Source organism: Leptonotus elevatus, chromosome 8 (assembly GCF_054856555.1).
Source record: "Leptonotus elevatus isolate MCC_2025b chromosome 8, RoL_Lele_1.0, whole genome shotgun sequence".
NCBI classification, from domain to species: Eukaryota; Metazoa; Chordata; class Actinopteri; order Syngnathiformes; family Syngnathidae; genus Leptonotus; species Leptonotus elevatus.
Genome location: NC_141246.1, coordinates 2177942 through 2198866, shown reverse-complemented (window position 1 = coordinate 2198866; position 20925 = coordinate 2177942). Strand labels below are relative to the sequence as shown.

The 20925-nt window shown below is 42.2% G+C and overlaps 1 protein-coding gene across 4 annotated transcripts in view; it reads right to left on the bottom strand.

The window, feature by feature from the left end:
* Positions 1-20925, bottom strand: part of cacna1ib (calcium voltage-gated channel subunit alpha1 Ib) — a 146439-nt gene that overhangs the window by 114169 nt on the left and 11345 nt on the right. Inside the window, exon 1 of one of the 4 annotated variants that reach the window (XM_086082118.1) lies at positions 6680-7267. The exons of the other annotated variants lie outside the window; for them this stretch is intronic. The gene's annotated coding sequence lies outside the window, so the exon portion shown is untranslated. Of the gene's footprint in view, positions 1-6679; positions 7268-20925 lie in introns of those variants that run through there. 4 annotated transcript variants of the gene reach the window in all.

The window sequence follows — 20925 nt, the reverse complement described above, 5'->3', positions numbered from 1 at the left end:
GGACCAACCCAACTTTTTGTGTTAAATAAAACTTTAACCTGAAAGGTTGGGTCAAACAAATAAACCACGAAACAGCCCAATTATTTCTTGGCAGCATGTAAGAGGAGTTGTATAAACAATACAACTTTGGAGGATTGTTTTGTGAGTTATTCATTTGACTGAACTTTTTGGGTTACCCCCCCAAAAAATGGGTCATTTCCGTTTTTGACTCAGTTTGGGTTATTTTTGACCGCTTTTTGACTGCTTCTCGAGTGTTTAGATTTCAGGCATTGTTTTTGCTCATTTGAAAAGTCGTCATGGTTCTTGGTCTGACAAAGCACAAATGTCTCCTCCCCTTAAAAAATCCAAACAGAGCAAAACGACGAGCACAATCCAGGTATATGCAGCTAATCTTGTCTCTTTTTTTTTCCCCCCCCCAGGAGGGCACGCACCCCAATTTTTGTGTCCTTCCTGTACTTCAGCCTCGCAGGATCCCGTTAGCACAATGAACTGTCGCACCTTTTATTGCACTCAGGAGCAATTCATCAAAGGTTTGCCATCATCTTATTTCCACGAGCCGCTCTCGACTGATCTGATTCACCGGAATGGCGATTGAATGGTCGCGCTTAATCAAAACGTGCCGCCGCAAAATGTCTATCGGCGGGTAAAGCATTGAATTGAGAGCGGCGGATATTGGATCCATTCGTCTTTGAATGGCGTCACTCGAGCGCCGAATGAAATCAAGATGCGCTTCAGACGAATGAGGACGGCAGAAACTAGCGAGGTCCTCGGACGCCATCGAAATTTAGCACAGAAGGCTGCCTGCTTGGTGAAGCAGCATGTGGCTCGTTGCCAAAGGTTATTCTCGTTTGTATCACGAAGCAGATCAATAACGAAAACAATTGTGGCTTTTGTCATCATGAAGCGTCTCCATAACTCAAAATAATTTTAGTTGTTATCATGAAGTGGCGCGAATACAAAACTATTGTATGTTTGTCATCACAAGGCAGATTGACAACTGAAAATAAATGTATGATGCTTGTCCTGAGGTGGCTCAGTAACTCAAAACAATTATATGTTTGTCATCATGAAGTGGCTTGGTAACTGTAAACAGCTGAATGTTTGTAATTATGAAGTAGCTCGGTACCTGTACACGGACGTATGTGTGAAATTATGAAGTGGCTTGGTTACTATAAATAGATGTAGGCCTATATTTGTCATCATAAAGCAGTTTGGTAACTGCTAAAAAGTGTTTGCTATCATGAAGTGGCTTGGTATGAAAACAGCTGTATGTTTGTAATCATGAAGTGGCTTTATAACTGTTAACTAAATGTATATATTGTCATTATGAAGTGGCTCGGTAACTGCTAAAAATTGTATAATGTCAACACGAAGCGGTTCAGAAATTGTAAACAATTGTATGTTTAATACCATGAGGAAGCTCAGTAACTGAACACATTTGTATATGTTTTTCTTCATGAAGTGGCTTGGAAACTGGAAACAATTGTATATTTGTCGTCATGAAGTGGCTCAAGGTTTTGGTGTTTACAATTTAAGAGATTAGTAACATTGGTGGCTTAGGTTAGTTGTTTCTATTGTTATTAGCATCTGCGCTAACGCTACTGTTCAGAGCAGGACGTCGCGCTTCAGCGAGAAAATTGAAATAATAAATTTGTGCTTATTTAAAATTTTAAATCGTACTGTGCACCTCTTGGGGAAGCCCCGAAGAGAAGAGCGAGAAGAAATTGTTTATTGATTCTTTAAGACGGATGAGAAGAAGTATAGAAGAAGTATTAGCAATCCTCAGGCTAAGATAGCATCAATTCTATTCAGTCATTTAGAACATAAAAGATAAAGTGAAGCATTTAGGGTAGAAAATAAAAGTGCGGAGCAATTACGGAAGAGCGGCAGAGGTGAGCAGGAACCAATCGGACGGCAAATTGGAAGCAAAGTGGAATGAGGCCGGCGAAAAGGGAGCAGGTGTGTTCGTGTGCCACGCAAACACAGGCATTAGCGCTGTGCTAGATGCTAACAAACAACAGGGAGATTTTGGCCACCTGAGTGCTTAACCCATTCCGCAGACGCGCAACCCTTACCAGTTGAAAATCATGGTAATGGTGACACATCAGCTTTTCCGACAATGAATAACACGACAATTGACTGAAGGAAGGTTGTCTCTTTTTTTTTTTTTTTGCTGCCTAAATGGAAAGTAAAGAGGAAGTTGAAAAGCACATAAATATTCAATCGCTCGTCAGGAAATCCGATGAAAAGTGTTCATCGGAGCAGGACGCATGGAAGTCAATGTAGAACAGAAACGTACAGGAAGGCAGCCATTTTGTGTTGATTCACAATGAAACACGAAACACACTCAAAGTGTGAGAAAATATTCGCATCGGGCACCAGCGATTCCGATTGTCAGGATTAAAATAGTTTGGGATTTTTCATTTCGTTTTGACTTTTGTTTTGTAACTTCAGTTCATTTGAACTAGTTGTTAGAGCAAGTTTATTTTATTATTATTATTATCACTACTACTACTATTATTATTATTAATAATAATTAATTAACTAATTAATCAATTTTATTTCATATTCGGCAGACGATATTCCTGGGTTATAATAGAGATTTTTCAATATAGTTAGTCGTTTTGATTTTGACTTTTTATTTTATTTTATTTACTCAGTGTTAATTATTTTTTAGAGCAAGTTTGTTAGTTTTTAAATCATTTTTTTCTATTCTATTAACTTAGTTTTAAATACTTTTAGCGTTAGCTTCAGGGGGTTTTCTTTAATATATTGAGTATTTTTGTGTGCAAGATTTTAAAAACACACACACACGAAAAGTTTGTTGAATAAAGTAAATTAAACGACAATTTTCAAACAACTGACCTTCCTTCTGCTGTGGCTGCGGACGTACAGCAATACCGAAATAAATACAATTGAAAATGAACCCCTAAAACTCATGTATGTTATTAATTGACAATGATAAAAACAAAGGACTCTTTGTATAATTGTAGTTTTAGGTAGTTTTATAACTGTAATAAGTAGTTTCAGTTATTTTTGTTTTTTTTAAAGTAGCACAAATGAGCATTTGGTTTTCGTTGATTATGGCGGCACCTTTGGAAAAAAAGAGGTATTGTTTTCCCTTTCATTTCCCTTGAGAGAACCACATTTCCCATGAGGCCAAGCGCATATCGTGAAATCCGGACGTCCAAAGCGCCCGCAGTTGGACTGAATGACGTCGTTCCCAGGGGCTATTTTCTACTTGTTTCTTTATACAGCACTGTAACAATTCTCAAGGACGTTAACAGCAGACGGTGGTTGGAATCTTAACTTCCTTATTGTATACACACAAAGGGCAGCGACCCCCCCCCCCCCCCCTGATGACTATTTTTTTTTATAATTATTTTTGATTTGAGTATGGAAAGCTACCTACTAAAAAAGAGCCGAGTCCCCCGCAAAAGGCAGCATCATTTTTATTTATTTATGCTGAATCAGTGCTTTGACGCTCCCTAAACTGTGGTATGGGGCTGAATGGATGCGCGAGTGAGGCCTGCGGGCGATCCGTCTGGGAGGCAAGCGTGGCGTCGCCTCAGCTTCCATCTGCTCGCCGCCTCTGCCGCCATCTATCAGCGCAGATTCTCATTTCGCGGTTTGCTCAAGCTGTGCGACAAACACGCGCGCTACGACGTCGCAAGGCGACGCCACACGTGTCAACAATTACAAGACGCTTCGCTCGCTTCACAGATGTTCTGATTAGCGGCCGTTAATGATTCTTGCTAGGAAAACTGGACTTGAAAAAAAAAGATATATATATATATATATATCCCAAAAAAGCTGTTGCTAACCAAAACAGCAGCATCCACCAAAACACATACTATCCCAATTCACATCTGAAAATTTTAATCTCATTCACTGCCATTGATGGCTATGGACGTCAAATATAAATTTTAACTGGGCGGGGCCTGCCCCCTCCAGGGCAAACAACCCCCTGCCTCTTTCTCTAGTAGACCCCTCCCCCATCTGCAGGTAAGTAAATAAAGTACCCCTGGATTCTATTTGCGGGAAATACGGTAGCTTTTGACATTTATAGAAATAGACGGTGCGCGCGAGTGTGCGCCATCCCCAAGGGGCAGTGAAGACCGGTGGTCAGGGTCAGTGGGGGAGGGGCCGCGCTGAGTTATGGGACCTTATCGATCGAGGCGAGGTGCACAGTGATTGAGGGTCGCTTGGGGGCCACGCAGCGGTAGGAGGACGATTGGTCGCGGCGGGAAATAACATCAGGTAAAAGGACGAAGGGTGAGGAGTATACGGGTTTAAAGTGTTGTGAGGGTTTAGTTGCAGCATTTGAGATGCACAATATTGCCGTCATTCATATTTATCAATTTATTTATTTATTTATTTTTATTTTATTTTTTAAATCTTTTTTCTTTTTTTCTTTTCTATAAAGAGCTCAGTATTGTTCATTCGGAAATGTCATCATCATTGCTCTTTATTTATTTATTTATTTATTTTTAAATATATATATAAATATAAATATATATATAAATATATATATATATATAAATATATATAAATATATATATATATATAAATATATATAAATATATATATATATATAAATATATATATATAAATATATATATATAAATATATATATATATATATATATATATATATAAATATATATATATATATATAATTATTTTTTTTTTTGTATGTGGGTGAGTATGTGTATGTGCATGTGTGCGTGCGTGCGTGCGTGCGTGCGTGCGTGTATTTGTTAGCTCACCAAAAACCTATTAGAAAAAATCCCATACCGTTCACCTAAACCGAACACCGCCGTCAGGAGACCCGAGGGGACCAAAGAAAACCAAGGAAGGTGAAATCCAGCACCGACCAGAACTCCTCCCCAACCCAAGAAACATCTAAATTCCAACAAATCCAAAAAAAAAAAAAAAAAAATCATATTTATCAATTTGATGCGTCCACCTTCAGTACGGAAATTGTGTCAATGGCGAGTGAATCAAAGCATCGACCTGAGCTCCCCGTGACTTCCCCCCCCCCCCCTCTGAAAATCAATAACGCTCTTGCTGCGATATGCAACCGACGTCCCCCGAAGATATGAAAAGCGTGGAGAGCGTAGCTGATGCAGCTGAACCACATCTGTCCACTTGCCCTTTTATTCTATGATGTATATTCAATATTTACCAGCTGCACGTGAACAGCGACTATATGTGGACGTTGGTTATGGATGTTCACGGTTACGTGTTGAATGGCACCACCTGTTGATTTTTAGCTTTCACTTCTTTTAGGGCTTTTGTGGGGGGAAAAAATGTGTGACGAAAATAAATTTTGTTTCGAGATGAGAAAAAAAATCTTTGTGAAAAGATTTCTTTATACAGTATAGATTATATTCGGGGGGTTCTGGAAAAAAAAGACAGAAATCTTACCTTTTTTAGATTTGTTTTTAATTCCTGGCAAATTATTATTATTATTTTTAAATTTGATATTTGTATAGAATCGTCACATAAAAAAGAAGAAGGAACAAAGAAAAATAGGGGGGGAAAACAATATTATAAGAACACAGTCACTTTTTGTCAGGATACAGTATTTAAAGAAAAGAGTTTTACAAAAAAAAAAGTTGAATTGTGTTTTTCAAGATTGAAATACTTTTTTTTTTTAACTTAGTTTTTTTTTAAGAAAAACTATTAGCAAAAATAGAGTAGATAAATTCATGTTACTTCAAAGTAAAACCGTTTTTTTTTTTACAGAAGACTTTTATTCAACAAAAGAAATTTTCAATAAATTAGTTTAGTATTTTTTTCTTTTAATAATAACATTCTTTGTTTTGAAATATAAAGTCTGTATCCTCCTGGACAGACGCACGCGCACGCACGCACGCACACACGCACACACACACGTCAGCTCCCTGTCATTGGTGATCACCACCCCACCCCTTGAGACCACCACTTAGGTCATAGCCTGATGGCGTCTGACCTTGAGGGAATAGAACTTCTTATTTCCACGCAAAAAACAACAACAACAAAAATAATTTCCAGTCATTACATCATCACACTATATTACATTGACGAACTAATGAGTGATCTGGAATGTCTTCGCTGAGACCTTTTATTGGACATGTGACATGATATAGTTTAGTACTACGCGATTTCTAACCTGGTGGAACACGATCGCAGAAAAATCCCAATCGTCACAACAATGCAACCGATTTGCGTGACTTCATATGGACTATGAAACCAAAGTTGGAGAAAATCGGATTAAAATATTTTACAATTGTGTGACCTTAAACTTTGAACTTGTCCCTTTATGTTTTGGCATGTGACAACCGCTTAAAAAAAAAAAATTCTGGCTTCCGACGTTCTTATTCAACTCATAAAAGCAAGCAACAGATTCAACACAGCACGCGTGTACACGCACCCCGAACTCCAAGCTGAGATGTTTCTCCATCGTGCAGGGGTTCCTAATGAAGTGGCCACGAGCGAGCGCGGCTCGAGCCGAGCGAGCGCCCCCTGTCGCGCCGACGTCGTTCAAAACCGAATCGCTCCGCGCGTGTAAGGCGTCGCTTAAATTGAACGGCACACATTCACACTGAATCTAATCCAGATCACGTGACCAAAAAGCAGCAAAAGAAGATTGATTATGTAAAAATATGAAATGTTAAATATGACATAATGCTTACCTTCTCCTCCGACATGAAACCTCCGCAATAGTGCTGTGAAAAATACAACAATAATCAGAAGACTAAATCCTGGTAATCCGAAAAAATGGAATTTAAAAAAAAATCCGGATCCACTCTGGATGTCCGGATCGGTTCCGGAGCAAATCCAAGACGTGTTCTCCTGTCAGGTATTCCACGTGAACGAGCGTCCAAACATTCCCGCCGCTTGGAATCCTGTTGCACGTGTCACACACACTTTTTGCAAAGCGTCCGTGCGTCCAGCCGCCGCGCGCCTTGGCGGAGGTATCCCGTGCGCGCTACTTCTTCAGCGGAGTGTCGACGCGATGTCACCGTGGCCGTGGACAACCTGAGCTGGAGCAGGGAGTGTCTCCTCCTCCTCCTCCTCCTCCTCCTCCACCGCCTCCTCCTCGCCCCCCTCTCTCTCCCCGCGATCGGCGTGCGCTCGCCGGCGTCATCGGAGGTGCCGCAGGTTCGAGTCCGCCGCCTGCCGCCGCCTGCAGCAGATGCGTCCGTCTGTCCGTGGTCCTCCTCCTTCTCGCTTCCAAACTCTGGGAATTCCTCAAGTGATGTGTGAGAAAGGGTTGAACCTCTTCCTCCTCCTCCTCCTACACACAACCTCCCCGTGCACATATGCGCGCGCACGCGGTTTTAAAATAAATCAAGTTTATCACTTGATGCTAACGACCAGCAATAAGTACCGTAAAATCCCGTGAATAACACGCACCCGTGTATAATACGCCCTCTCAACATCAGTGTTTTTTTTTCCTCTTTGTACTTTTTTTCTTAATTTGTTGCTACCCTTAATTAGGGGAGACCTGGTTGTATCACTTTTTATACTTGTATATATTTCTTGGAATCAATACATCATATATAAACAAAGTGTATACCAGGTGAAAGACCAAAGTCTTACGTATATTTTTTGCATTTATGTCATTTTTATACTTTGTGTCAGTGCAGAGTTACAAGCCATCAAATAGAGGGAGTGAACATGTGACATGTTGACCCACCAATGGGTAGGTTGTCACACTATATGTGTTAAAATGTCACACTGGATTTTTGCAACTAATAAAACAAGGACAAAATGATCCTTGCTCTCCTGTGGGGTTTTACAAATGTCTTTTATATTAAAAAAAGGAATATTATCCCCCCCCCCAAAAAAAAAGTAAATGTCAAGATGAAATGCATTCTTAACGTTTAAAATGTCAAATTTGGAAGAAAAGTCAGTTTTATATGGCCAGTCATTTTTACCCCAAATACAAATTATTTATTGCATTTTTTTTTTTACAAACATTTTTTTTTTTTTAAGTAAAAAGATTTATTTTCAAGATCAATTTATTTGAATAAAAACATCGCAATCCTTTAATTAGTTATTTCTTGAAAAAGTGTCATTCCTAAAAGAATAAAACCTTTATAGCCTTTATAGATGAAAGTTTGCATTTTCTTGGAAGAAAAGGTTGCGGTTTTATTAAAATAAAGAATAAGTAAGTAAGTAAGTAAATAAATAAATAAATGTTTACATATATATTTTTTTCTATCTTATGAAAAAGGCTTCTCAGTTGTTGATTAACTCAAGCAATATGACTTTTTCTTATCATTATTTTTATTTCCTCAAAAATAGAGTTTTTGGTTATGCGAGAACTCTTGACTATCGTGGCGAAATCTTTTCTACGGCGCACGTAATGAACGTTGCGCATGCACAGGTGCGATGTGGAATTGGCACCCGTGTGAAGTGCGCTGATCCCTGCTGATGTCATCTCATTTTGCGACCAGGAGAAAATTAGCATCTTGGGGTTCTCGGCATGCTTTCACTTCTTATTTCATAACAATCTTATTTTTCATCATGACCTCGCTGAGCCGCACTCTTTTTTTTTTTTTTTTTAGATTCTGAGGTTGTGTTTCAGGGAAAGACAACATGAGCTAATTCAATCACAAGGTTGTGTTCAAGGAACCTCTGTTGCCTTTCTGGCTAACTCGGGTTTCAGAAACTTTTACTGCTTTCAGATCCTGGAACCAAAACGTCATATAAATTAAGCCTAACCCTTATTGAAAACCTCTCACAGAGGCCAAAACCGAATTTGAAACCCTAATTCAAAACCTATGCCCAAAGCCAAAACCTTTGTTTTAACCCCTAATTTGAAATCATTGTCTTTTTTTGAAACCCTACCCTTGGGTTTCAAACCGTTGTTGGGAACTCAACATCTGGCTCATTTAAAATCTGAAATTAGGTTTCATAATTTGAAACCCTAGCCTACAGTATGTATACTTTGCAACCTGAACCCTATTTTGACATTTGAACCCTTGCTCAAAACCCCAATTCTAACTTGAAATTCAGACAATTACCCTAAACCGAAATCCTAACATTGGTTTGAAAGCCCAAATCAAAATGTTTGAAAACCAAACCATGGCTTGAACCTCTCATTTGAAATCACATTAAACCTTAAACAAAATTCGAAACCTAAGATCCTAAGACAGGGTTAGGGTTTCAAAAACACCCCAACCTTGTTTTGAAACCCTAGTTTGAAATCCTAGCCTTGGTTTAAAACCCTCATTTTGAAATTCTACATTTGTTTGAAACCTCATTCCTAACTTCTGCTACCAAACTCTATTTCAAAACCTAAACTCCTTTTTTGTAACCCCAAATCAACCTTGAACCTGTAATATGAAATCCTAACCCTTGTATGAAAAATTAAACCAGGCTTGAAAGCCTAATCTTATTTTTAACTCACAATTCGAAACCTAAGCTTGTTTTTTTAAATCCAAACCATCGTTTAAAACCCAAATTTTGAAATTATATATTTGTTTGAAACCTCAATCCTAGCTTGAAACCCTAACTTTGGTTTCAAACCTCGTTAGCCTTTTCTGAAACCTTAACATTGCTATAAAAAAATTTTTAAAAACCCCAACCTTGGCTTGAAACCCTGATTGAAAATCCTAAACCTGATTTTTCAAGCAACTATTGTCGTCGCCTTCCCTCCTCATTTCAGTTCTTTTTTTTTTTTTCAGGTCTGCCGTGTGAGCTCAACGCAGTTTGTATTGTGACGCTAATTAAATGTGCCACTCTCTGCTTGTCTGCGCATGTGGCCGTCGCTCGGACCGCTTTTTGCCATCTGCCACGCGCCTGTCTGGACTGGACGCCCTCCTAAAATCCAGCCGCTGCCATTTTGCTGCAAACGGGTCTCTGCTGTCCTTCTGGGTCGCAGATACGCGCAGTCCCGGCAACCCTGCTTTACATTTAGCAGCACGTCCGTCGAGATTTACCTGCCAGCTCTCTCTACCAGTCGCACTTAGCAGCTGATCTCGGAACTGTCATGGATGATTATGCGACCGCAGAGCGAGACTCGTGGTGATTTGGGTCGCGATGGATGCCCGTGTGGGAGCTGTGATCAAAGACGTATCGGCAGATACTGTAAAGTGGATAAGCGGGGCTGATGACAGGTGGATTGGTAGGTAGCGATTTCAACCAGTTAGCAGTGTGGAGAGGAAGGAGGGCAGGTAAGAGAGTTAGCAAAGAAGTGAGGGCGGACGGTGGGGAAAAAGGGTACATGATAACGAGGAAATAAGGCTGCATATAGAAAGTAGCTAGCTACGTAGGTAGGTAAGATGGTTGGTAGGAAAATATACAGGTGAGATGTGGGTAGGTAGGTAAGAAAATGGATAGGTAGGTAGGAAAATGGATAGGTGAGATGTAGGTAAGAAGGAAAATGGATCGGTAGGTAGGTAGGTAGGAAGGAAAATGGATAGGTGAGATGTGGGTAGGTAGGAAAATGGATAGGTAGGTAGGTAGGTAGGAAGGAAAATGGATAGGTAGGTAGGAAGGAAAATGGATAGGTAGGTAGGTAGGTAAGAAAATGGATAGGTAGGTAGGAAAATGGATAGGTGAGATGTAGGTAGGTAGGAAAATGGATAGGTAGGTAGGTAGGTAGGAAGGAAAATGGATAGGTAGGTAGGTAGGTAGGTAGGAAAATGGATCGGTAGGTAGGTAGGTAGGTAGGAAGGAAAATGGATAGGTAGGTAGGTAGGTAGGTAGGAAGGAAAATGGATAGGTGAGATGTGGGTAGGTAGGAAAATGGATAGGTAGGTAGGTAGGTAGGAAGGAAAATGGATAGGTAGGTAGGAAGGAAAATGGATAGGTAGGTAGGTAGGTAAGAAAATGGATAGGTAGGTAGGAAAATGGATAGGTGAGATGTAGGTAGGTAGGAAAATGGATAGGTAGGTAGGTAGGTAGGAAGGAAAATGGATAGGTAGGTAGGTAGGTAGGTAGGAAAATGGATCGGTAGGTAGGTAGGTAGGTAGGAAGGAAAATGGATAGGTAGGTAGGTAGGTAGGAAGGAAAATGGATAGGTAGGTAGGTAGGTAGGTAGGAAAATGGATAGGTAGGTAGGTAGGAAAATGGATCGGTAGGTAGGTAGGTAGGTAGGAAGGAAAATGGATAGGTGAGATGTGGGTAGGTAGGAAAATGGATCGGTAGGTAGGTAGGTAGGTAGGTAGGAAGGAAAATGGATAGGTGAGATGTGGGTAGGTAGGTAGGAAAATGGATAGGTGAGATGTGGGTAGGTAGGTAGGAAAATGGATAGGTGAGATGTAGGTAGGTAGGTAGGAAGGAAAATGGATAGGTAGGTAGGTAGGTAGGAAAATGGATAAGTGAGATGTAGGTAGGTAGGTAGGTAGGTAGGAAGGAAAATGGATAGGTAGGTAGGTAGGTAGGAAAATGGATAAGTGAGATGTAGGTAGGTAGGTAGGAAGGAAAATGGATAGGTAGGTAGGTAGGAAGGAAAATGGATAGGTGAGATGTAGGTAGGTAGGAAAATGGATCGGTAGGTAGGTAGGTAGGTAGGTAGGAAGGAAAATGGATAGGTGAGATGTGGGTAGGTAGGTAGGAAAATGGATAGGTGAGATGTGGGTAGGTAGGTAGGAAAATGGATAGGTGAGATGTGGGTAGGTAGGAAAATAGATAGGTAGGAAAATGGATAGGTGGATAGGTGAGATGTAGGTAGGTAGGAAAATGGGTGGATAGGTAGGTAGGTAGGTAAGGAAATGGATAAGTGGACTGTAGGTAGGTAGGTAGGTATAAATGATAAATGTAAGGTCGCTATTGTTTTTAAGTTGGCATGATAGAAGAACAGGTAGGTGGCATGTACGTTGGCCGTCTGCTTCGCTGGAGCTGGTGAAGGACGAGGCCGCTCCCTCCGCCTCGGCTGCCCACTTAGGGGGTCTCTAATCTGGGCTTCACAGCCAAGAAAGGAGCCTTGGCGTGTGAGCAGCTGGCCCAAGGCAGACAAAGAAGAGCCTTTTACGCGTGCATAACTTAACAGCCATCACAGCCGTAACGCGGCGGCGTGCCTTTTATGCAGTACATGTGGAGCCATGAATAATGCATGTGAGCATCGCCGTATAATGGCAGCGCGACAGATGTTCAGAGGAACGTACACACGCGCGCGCGCAATCACACAAGTGCTAAGCTATTGGCCACAAGTCAGTAAACTGCGCAACCCGCCTGGACGCAAATTTTGTCTGCAAAGCTCCATTTAACTTTGTGTGTGTGTTTGTGTGTGTGCGTGTCATGAATGCCATGTATGGAGGTGGGCGTTGATGAACCAGCACTCAGCAGGAGTTTCATTTAGGCCCGTGGTACCCATCAACACGCGCGCTTCTACCTACCAACAACATCTACCGGTCGACTTTATCCACCATTTTACACCATTCACACTCTAAAAACAATTGGGTCAAAAATAATCAAACTGTGGGTCAAAAATGGACCGATACTCTACTTGGGTAAAAAATAATAATAAAAAAAATTGTAATTTTGTATAAAACAACTCAGAAAGTTGGGTCAAATTGACCCATAAAGTGGATCGGTCCATTTTTGAGCCATAATTGGGTTGTTTTTGTTTTGACCCAACTGTTTTTTAGAGTGCATCTACCAAGCGACCGTCCAACTCACATTTCCATCCTACCTTGCAATTTTTCCATCCAACCAATCAGCCTATAGTATTTCTTCAAACTACCCATTTTGCCTAATGGTTAACTAAGTTAACAAAAAATAATTACATAACTAAAACTTAAATTGTAAAACCAAATTTGTTAATGAAAAAAAAAAAAAAAAAGTATTTTTATATGTATTATTATTGTTAATATTTTATATATGTATTTTTATCTGAAACTATATCTCACGTTTACCGATTAAACTAACTTTAATCATAGGGAATATTTCCTTTGTTTTTGTCGTCAAGGAATATCAAACATTTCAAGGTATTGTTACTTGCATATAAAATATGCCGATCTTCCTCCCTCGTTGATTTAGTGGCACCGCCGTACATTGTGACTCCTTGGCAAAGGGCAGGGATCCCAAGGTTCGAGAGAGCAACCACAGACGCTTCTGCTCTTTTTGTTCATTTGACGTAATACGTTCAAGTGTTTCAAAGCTCAAGCTTGGTCACTTTGAACCTTTTTTTTTTTTAGCTCTCCCCATTCAGCATCCTCGAGTGGGGCTGAAGGGAGACCGATCTCCGGGCTTCAATTCTGTTCCTGAGCCAAATGTCAGCCGGTGCAGCTCTCGTCCTCTTCCGGTCTCTTTCATCTTATCTCCTCGGTGCGCCCCGTCCCCGTCCCCCTTCGTCTTCTCGACGTTCCCCTTTTTTCTCACGCCTCGTATCCACCCCCCCCCCCCCCCCCCCCCGGCTGACATTTAACGCCTTGCGCTGTGATTTATTGCCGAAACCGCCAGCAGTCGGGCCGACTAACGGGGGGGTTAAGCGCGGGAGTTAAACGAGACGGATCGGCGCCGCTGACATTTGCCGCTGCGCTCGCGTCTGGAATCATCTGGTAGAATTCCTGTGAAAGCTGCCGTGTCATCATCACAGCTACAAATATTGGAGATAGATTGAAAAGGGAGGACGAAGATCGTTTTGTTCCAAGTGAGTTTTTGGTAAAAAAAAAAACTTTTTGGGGGGGTTTTCCCAGGTTTAGGAGTAGCTTGGGGATCATTTTTTTCACTCCCTCATTCCCCATGTTTTCTTGTTTTTCACCTAAGAAATCGGGTCGCTAAAGCGAAACGCCAGGCTTCCCGTTCTGTATCCCTCCCCTCTGTTAGTTCTTATTTTTGTGTTTCTTGAATAGTTTGTGAGTGTGAAGACAAATTGATTATTTTCCTGATCATGTAAGTAAATACAGTAGAAAGATAAGACAGAATGGTAGCAACTAGGAAAATAGGAAAGTAGGTATGCAGACAGGTCGCCTGGTGGGCAAATAAATTATGATTCATTTATAACATTTGTAACATTAAGTAGCTCATGATAAAAAATAACAAGGTACTGATTCAAAAGGGTTTGGTCTACAGTGGCGGGGAGAGGGAGGCCGGCCTCCCGCGGACCCACCATCTGGTTTCCCTGGCAACCACGGGGCCAACGTGTGACCTGGACAGTGTTGGACACGGTGCACAACATGCTTGCATCAGTGAAGCTAATTAATGAACGGGATGGTTGTGCTTTCAAATGGTGTTCAATGAGCAGTCAAGGAAACTTTTTTTTTTTCTTCTTCTCGTCGGTGGGCCAAAATCATTTTTCATCATCTCATTTCCTAACCCGCAACAAATTGGTGGAACCGCAGGCTGTCGCCTGCGCCGCAACAGAAATTCAGTGGAGGGGAAACAATTACCTGCTTCATTTGAACACAAACATACGCATATAAACATTTGCCCAGTGGTGCTGAACGGGAAAACATCGACCGTGATGTCGATGAATGAATCCCTCACAGAAGTCGTTTTTAATCTTACAAACAGCGACCAAATTCTGTGAATTTCTGCTCGCGGAGCAGCAATCCGAGAACTGATGCGCTGTTGCCACATAGTTACCTTCCATCCATCCATCCATCGTTTATCCGGGGTCGGGTCGCGGGGGCACAGCTTTAGCAGGGAAGCCCAGACTTCCCTCTCCCCAGCCACTTCAACCAGCTCCTCTGACGGGATCCCAAGGCTTTCCCGGGCCAGCCGAGAGACATAGTCTCCCCAGCGTGTCCTAGGTCGTCCTCGGGGCCTCTCGCCGGTGGGACATGCCCGGAACACCTCTCCGGGGAGGCGTCCATCCGATCCAGATGCCCGAGCCACCTCAACTGGCTCAGGCATCCGATCCAGATGCCCGAGCCACCTCAACTGGCTCAGGCATCCGATCCAGATGCCCGAGCCACCTCAACTGGCTCAGGCATCCGATCCAGATGCCCGAGCCACCTCAACTGTCTCAGGCATCCGATCCAGATGCCCGAGCCACCTCAACTGTCTCAGGCATCCGATCCAGATGCCCGAGCCACCTCAACTGGCGCAGGCATCCGATCCAGATGCCCGAGCCACCTCAACTGGCTCCTCTCCACGTGGAAGAGTAGTGGCTCGACCCTGAGTCCCTCCCGGATGACAGAGCTTCTCACCCTATCTCTAAGGGAGAGCCCGGACACCCTGCGGAGGAAACTCATTTCGGCCACTTGTATCCGATCAATCACGACCCTCAGCTCGTGACCATCGGTGAGGGTAGGAACGTAGATCGACCTGTGAATCGACTTAGCTCCTTCTTCACCACAACAGACCGATACAGAGCCCGCATCACTGCAGAAGATGCACCGATCCGCCTGTCGATCTCCCGCTCCCCCGTTGCCCTCAATCGAACAAGACCCCAAGATGCTTGAACTCCTCCACTCGGGGCAGGATCTCATCCCCGACCCGGAGAGGGCACTCCACCTTTTTACCGACTGAGGACCATGGTCTCTGATTTGGAGGTGCTGATCCTCATCCCAACCGCTTCACATTCAGCTAACCGCTCCAGTGAGAGTTGAAGATCACAGCACCACATCATCTACAAAAAGCAGAGATGCAATGCTGAGGCCACCAAACCTAAGCTAATGTTAGCTGCTAGCGCTGGCTAGTTAAACTTTTATTTTTAAACTTATCTACCCTTATTTCGTTTCTTTTTTATATGTGATTTCAAATGATTATGACTCCGTCCTGACACATGATGAAATGATGCGTATTTCAGTGTTAAGACTAACATTAGCTACTAGCGCTTTTTCTGTAGCAATGTTTCAACCTATTTTTCTCATTTACTTTTACTTACTTTTTCTTTTTACCAGAATAAGATGCTTTATTTGAATCAGATGTTTTTGTCGTATGATACGAAAGTAGCTAACATTAGCTCCTATCGGTTTATTTCCCATTACTCACTTCACTTCTTTTTTTTTCCAATACCTGTCTGCTATTTTGTGATCTAATTATCATGTGTTCACACATGGTGCTGTGATTTGGCTAATGTTAGCTGCTAGCCCTAGCTGATGTTTGCCATTAGTAGTTAAAATGCGTTGTTGTTTTTTTCATAAGAAGCAACTTTTTGATTTTGTTTTAGCAGAATTACTCAACAAGAACAATTATGTTAAAAAGTGAAGCAGCATGTGGCTCATTAGCCAATAATCATTTTGAGCGCCCTCTTCCACGTGACTAAACAATTTTATGTCTGCGATTAACTCTTTTATTATTATTTTTTTTAACTAGAGCAGGTTGCTGTTGAGTAATAATTTCTTTACAAAAACAACATGCGGTTCAGTGGAAGTCTTCAAGTAACTGTAATATTTGGCGGCTCTTCGTTTAACCCGAACGGGGCAGCGGCTGCCTCGTCAGTCTGCTGCATTCTGTGGACCTCGTCATGCAATTTCGCCCTTTTCTTGCCAGACAATTCCCTATTAAGCAATCTGTGTTCCTATATTTAGCCATGCCAGCTAACTAACGGTATCAACACATGAGCTAATGCATCATATGAGCTACAGACACACACATACGCGCACACACAAAAACACTTGTACCCCCGCTGAATTATTCAACCTTCCTGCCGTGTGCGTGTGTGTCCAGTATTTCTTCATCCCGCCATCCTTTGCCCACTTTGACCTGGTCTTCATCCATAATGAATACCCATTGTATTCAAATGAGGGTCATTTTGCTGCATTAATGGGGGAGGCCCACAAATGAAACGTGTCGCCATGGTGACACTATGTAACCACGCGCAGTAAAATGGAGAAAAATAAATCAAATAAAAAATTCTAAACTATCATCATAGGTGAAGTCAGGAAATCTTGTGAGACTACAGCTCAGTGAACTCGACAAGAGACGCCAGGGTTTGTGTTTCTAACTGAAGTTGAGCTTTGCAATTGAGTTAGTGTAGTCAGGGTTAGGGTTTTAAAATAGGATTTTACTGTATACCAGAGGTGGCTGGGGCATCTGGTTCGGATGCCTCCTGGGCGCCTCCCTGGGGAGGTGTTCCGGGCATGTCCTACCGGCAGGAGGCCCCGGGGGACGACCCAGGACACGCTGGAGAGACTACGTCTCACGGCTGGCTTGGGAACGCCTTGGGATCCCATCGGAGGAGCTGGCTGAAGTGGCTGGGGAGAGGGAAGTCTGGGCTTCCCTGCTAAAGCTGCTGCCCCCGCGACCCGACCCCCGGATAAGCGGAATTGAAGACGGAACGGAACGGAACGGAACCAGGGGTAGTTATAGCCAGAAGTAGGGTTTGAAAGTCGGGTTCCCAGCCAGGGTTTGATTTAAAGATTAGAGTTACAAAATTGGGCTTTTAAGTCTGGGTTACGATTCAAAACCAGGGTTAGGGTTTGAAGTCCAAATTAGGGTTTCAAGCCATGGTTGCCATTTAAAATGAGGATTTCTAGATAAGGTCTCAAATGTGTGAGTGCTCCCTTTCAAATCGTATTCTCGCTTCCCACCAGTTCTGCAATTATCCACAAAGGCATGGACGACAAAGGCGAACCGCATTTTCCTTAATGGAGTCCCTCCTCTAATCTCAGCCTCACATTGATCAGGCTCAAAAACGGGCCTGGTGATGGCCGGGATGATAATGAATGAATGGTCGCCATGCTCTGATGGATGAATGCGCCGTGGTGGGAGGATGTCCAAAGAGGGACAGCGCCATATCCATCTTCAGCTCAGAGATACGGCGCCAACATATGACGCCTTATCGATTGGCTGGCCCGAGTCACCCCAAGGTTAAGCTGGTTTTAGTTTTGTTTTTTGTTTTTTTTGCTTTTGCTGTAACGACATTCCGCATGTATTGTTTAACATTATGTAGGTTAGCAACCAATGAAAACAATGCTTTGCTTTTATCGAGAGTCCCCATTGGCTGCTAAAACGGTCCTTTTATTTCAATCCATCTGTTGGGATTCAGACATTGATTATTGTTTCAAAAAAAGGGGTAGAGTTCCAAAGACAGGTTTATTGTTTCAAAGTAGGGGTTCCAAGTCAAAAATAGGGTTTCAAATCTACAAGTGTTTTAAGACAGAGTTGGGGTTTTAAGACGGTATTGGGGTTTCAATTTTGGCTTTCAAGTCATGGTTAGGGTTTCGAAGTAAGGTTTCAAGTCTTTAATCAAAGGATGTGCTTTCATGGTTTAAAGTATGCTTCAAGTCTCGAGCCCGGATTTTGGTTTCAAATTTGGTTTGGGTTTTGAAATATAGTTTCAAGATTTCAAATGAAGGTTAAAAGGTTTCTAAAAGGATATCAATTCACGCTTACAGAATCAAATATGTGCTTTGAGCTGGGTTTGTGGTTTCAAAGTAGGGTTAAAAGTCAGGGTTAGTGTTGAAAATTAGGGTTTGAAGAAAAGGTCGTTTAGCTTTTGAAGTCACACTTATCATTTCCAAATAGGGTTTCAAATTATGGTTTGTCATTAAATGCTACGGCTCTCCGTCCTTTGTGTGCTGTTTTCTTTTTTCTCTTTTGTGTAGTGCCAGAGTGTGTGTGTGTGGGGGGGGGGGTAGTGTTTTTGTAGTCTTGATTCTTGTAATAAACAACAAATTGTATTTTCCTTCCTGACCCTGCGTGTTTGTGGGATCCACTTTTTTCTGTTGACCATCGTCAGGGTTAGAATTTCAATGTAGGGTTTCAAACGTGGATTACCCTTTCGAAGTCGTCGGGTCTCAAGCCTGGGTTATGGTTTCAGCATAGGTTTCAACGTAGGATTTTGAGCCTGGGTTAGGGTTTCAAATTCAAATATTGTGACGCAAACTGCATGTTTTCTCGCATGTGTAACGTCGTTTTACGAGGTCGCCTTGGCGCTGACAAAATAGATAAATTATTCCATTTTTATGACTTGCAAGCAATCAATCAAAGTCTCATCCGCACACACGTTTTCTTGTTTTCATCAAGCCTGGGAACTTTATGGCCACATTAGTCCTTGTTTCCATTTCAATTGCATGAAAAGCGATGCTTTTGTTTTATTGGCGGTGCACAGGAGGAGCTGAGATAGACAGACAGGTGCGGGAGGGAGGGGCTCGCCTCAGGGGGGCCTCCATGAATTGGGGGTTGGGAGGGTTGGATAGCTGGCAGCTGAATGTCAATGACAGCTAACACGCCATTGGCTGAAGGCAAACATGTCAGCTTTGGATGGGAAGAAGCATGACGGGAATACGACGAGAGACGGGGTCGGATATTTAACGACGGCAGCCACGAGGGAAAGTGCGATCACATTCCGGCAGTCGTACTGTGGAAGGAAAAATATTCAAACCCGACCGTAGCGCGTTTTGGTAAAGGTGTCAAATCCAGCCTGGGTTACGAGTTTAAGCGTTTAACGGTTTGCAATTCAAATGAGAGTTTCGAGACTGGGAAGGGTTTATCAGCAGAGTTGTGCTTTTAAAGTAGGGTTTTAAAGCAAGGGCTCGGGTTTGAAATTAGGGGTTCAAGCATCTGGGTAAGGTTTTAAAGTTAAAAAGTTAAACTTGAAGGCTTGTTGGGGTTTGAAATTACGATTTTAAGCAAGTGTTATGGCTTCAAATTGGGGTTTTAAGGCACACGCTTCCGTAAAACCCCAATTTGAGTTCCAAACATGAATTTGCGTTTAAAAGCAGGGTTTTTAGGTCTTACACCCTTAAAACTGCTATTTGGCAATTTTGATGGTGAAATAAGGGTTAGGGTTTCTAATTGGGTTTAGGGTTTCAATGCACGGTTTAAATGTAAAAGTACAGTTTCAAGACTGGTGTAGGGTTTTAACCAAGGGTTTCAAAATTGTGGTTTCAAGTCCAAGTTAGGATTTCAAATCAGAGTCAGGGTTTCAAATCAAAATTTGAAATAAGGATTTTCATACCCGGATTAGGGTTTAGAAATTGTTTCAAAACTGGGCTAGGGTTCCAAACAAGTGTGGGGGGGGGGTTGGTTTTTTACCTTTTTGTTGCCCCAACCTCCTTTTAAAAATGCTTATTGATGCAGCCTCATCCTTTTCTGTGGCTCTCATGCGGCGGCCAAATGAAGAATCGAACCTGAAGAATGTCTGCTCCCCAATGAATTGCATTCAATTTATCCCATTCATTGCTTTTGCGGCGCTTTAATCACTTGCAAGCATCTATTCAATATTTCAAACACCGTTGTTTTATCGTCTCATTTCACAGCGGTTGGCCAACGATGGACGTTCGCTGCTGCTACTTCTTTTTTTTTTCTTTTTTTTTTTACATCTCGTTCACGTACGTAAAACATCAACACTTTTCTTCACCCAGAAAATAGAAAGCTTGTGCTGCAATTGATGTTTTGTTGACTCGTCAGACCGGGCAAGTAAACACTCTGCCCACAGAATACTCATCCTATTTTTTTGCTCACATTTTTCTTCTTCTTCTTACACTCCCCAGAGACACTTTGAAGCCTTTCGGTGCCACAAAGATGCTGCACAAGCGCACGCAACCACGCGCGCGCACACACTCAGATCGGAGTTAGCGGACCCGTTAATCTCGAGTGGCACCGAGCGGCGAATGTTTGCTGACGCGTTCCCACGCATTTGAACAGAGCTACGTAAGTGATTAAAATACACACAATACTGACAGTGCGAGAGGCAGAAATTTGAAACGCACCCGAGTCCATTCATCATTGATCTTGTTCAAGGTCAGATGACTCGGAGACGACTGAGCACCTGGAATGATTTTTTTTGGGCAAACATCCAAAACACTTTAGAGACTTGAATGAACTCAACATGCGTGTTTTTGTAAACATCGGAATTCAGTTTTTGGCGAACCTAACAAATGTGATTTCTTCAATTGAAAATATTTCATGTATCAAAAGAGATCCAAGTGTTGAAAAGCTAAACCTGCAGGTTACGTACACGTCGAAGGGAATTTAGCGTCTTCAACAAACGTTTTTGTCAACGTCCAAAACTAGTTTGCGTCTTCAACGAGCTTAGCATTTTGTCTTTTTGTGAATATCAAAAGCGTTTTAGCGTATTTGAAGAACC